Source organism: Topomyia yanbarensis, chromosome 3, assembly GCF_030247195.1.
Source record: "Topomyia yanbarensis strain Yona2022 chromosome 3, ASM3024719v1, whole genome shotgun sequence".
Taxonomy (NCBI): Eukaryota; Metazoa; Arthropoda; class Insecta; order Diptera; family Culicidae; genus Topomyia; species Topomyia yanbarensis.
The window spans coordinates 190,280,159-190,282,242 of NC_080672.1; the positions used below are offsets into that span (position 1 = coordinate 190,280,159).

At 39.8% G+C, this 2,084-nt stretch overlaps 1 long non-coding RNA gene across 1 annotated transcript; it reads left to right on the forward strand.

The window, feature by feature from the left end:
- The first annotated feature begins 319 nt into the window (after positions 1-319).
- Positions 320-1,309, forward strand: LOC131693229 (uncharacterized). Its single transcript, XR_009306186.1, has 3 exons — positions 320-420; positions 518-613; positions 686-1,309. It is a non-coding gene; the product is annotated as an uncharacterized LOC131693229 (long non-coding RNA).
- Positions 1,310-2,084: the final 775 nt, after the last annotated feature.

Sequence of the window (2,084 nt, forward strand, 5' to 3'; positions counted from 1 at the left end):
AGTCGTTTGTGTCATGGTTGAAAAGGTAGTGTAACGGCATATGCCATTGTGTCTGAACTAAAACAAGCGTTACAAAGCTGAGACAAGCTTTTCAAGCTTTAGCTCAGGTAGGCTTTTTAAGTTTTGTGCTAGGCTGAAACGTTCGTGTCCAGACTGAAACTGACAGCATCAAACCAACAACGTTGGATTATTGTTTTCAACAAAAATGTAGTTGGCCCAAATATCAACTAGACGAAACCAAAAAGTCAACTAATTTTTTAGTTGAAATTGTGATGAATCGGTTTTCCGTGCAGGGTTTGATGTTAATTGTACAACCGCAACTAGATGACCATTGGCTAACGGCAGCAGCTCCATCAGCAATAACAAACTAGAATTATCACCCAGATTCCGCAGCAGTAGATACAGCAACATCACCTTTAGGTATAACAGTAACAGTATACAATACAGTTTTAAGAAGCGGAAGCATCGCAAGCGAAAAATCCTGAATATCGCGCTAAAAAAATTACATTTCTTTCAGACCGAATTGGCCACAAATCGCTCGACAGCAGCAACAGGATATAATCGGTCAACCGCAAACACGCAGCAAGGTGCTCGGAAAGAACTTTTTCTTTCGGTAAATTTCACCCACAAATTTCTCTTCGTCAGTTGTTCATTTTAATATCAAAATGACTTTACCAATTTACAGAGCAAACATGTGATGGGAGCGCAAACAGGCCAATCGTGTGTTATCCTCGGTTTTCTGTCACCCAAAATCCGCGGCCTAATCTGTCACCATTAAGCTAAACGAGAGCCAGTATTATTCGAAATGTGGATACTAGGTCATTAGTATGTACGATCCGTCCAGTATGGATACCTCTTCAGGCATGTCCAAACACGCCACGGCACCGCGTGCTGCATTTTACCACCGCAACCGAGTGTATTGAAATGAGCACCCCAAGCCAATGCTCGATGCGAAGCAGCGATACACGATAAACGAAGCACCTGTGTCGGTGGCGGTGTTAAATTTTCGATCCGGTGCTTGGATGCTTCGGAAAACACTCGGGCCGGGTGCTTTAAAATTTCTGAAGCACCGGAGCCGAGCGCTTTCAACTTCGGATAACACCTCGGAAACTCTTTGATTTTGCACCCGTATCAAAGCGAGAATGTTTAAGCCCGCTAGCATATGCACAAAAAGAAAGAAAAAAAGATTTTTCGGTGCGACGGAATAAAAGAGAACAGCAAATATACTTCTATTATCACGGCAGTTTGATTTTTAGTTAGATATGTAATTATAAAATATCCAAACTCGATGCAAGTATAGATCGCGGATGGTGGATTTTTTTTTAATTTTGCGTCTTGGAAATACTAGTCAACGAAAATTCTATTTCTTTATCTTCTTGTATATCTAATTGAAAGCAAAAGATATGAATTTTGCCATCGATAAACATCTTTTTATTTTTTTATGATCCCAATCTATACGGATAACGTACATATGGTGCTTAGCTCAATTTGAATCTATTCCTATTGCCGCCATTTGGGGCACACGTTTCGAATTTTCGATCAATCAATCACAAGTATTTCACAGTATTTGGATAATTTTTATTATACGAAACTTTGTTACCAATTTTTAGACATTCTATCTATAGCTGGTCGTAATAATAAAGTATTGAGTCATTTCATGTCGCAAACTCTATTACAATATTTAGCTAAAATAGTGATGAACTGCCTGTGGCTTTCTACGCCGCTAGGGAAAATCCGCCATTGCTCTGGTCCGCGGAATAACGTCTTACCTCTTCCACGTAGTAGTGCGAAATGCCGCGAATGATGTTGGCTTCCTATGTCTGAAGTGTTGTCGCGCGTACATTGTCGACTGCTTCATGCCGAGTCGACATTTGGTGGTGTGTGCCCATACGTCAGGGTAAGCCTGTGTTGCACAGTTATGTTAAGCTCAACCCACACATCTTCCCTCTTCTCTAAAAAAAAAATTGCGTGACAAATTGTAAAACTGAAATACCAAAAAGTTTTATATAAACTGCGTAGTTCGAGAAAAAGAAATGCTAATACTCTTTGTATTTTAGCGAATTATTTATGCATTTCTATCTAGA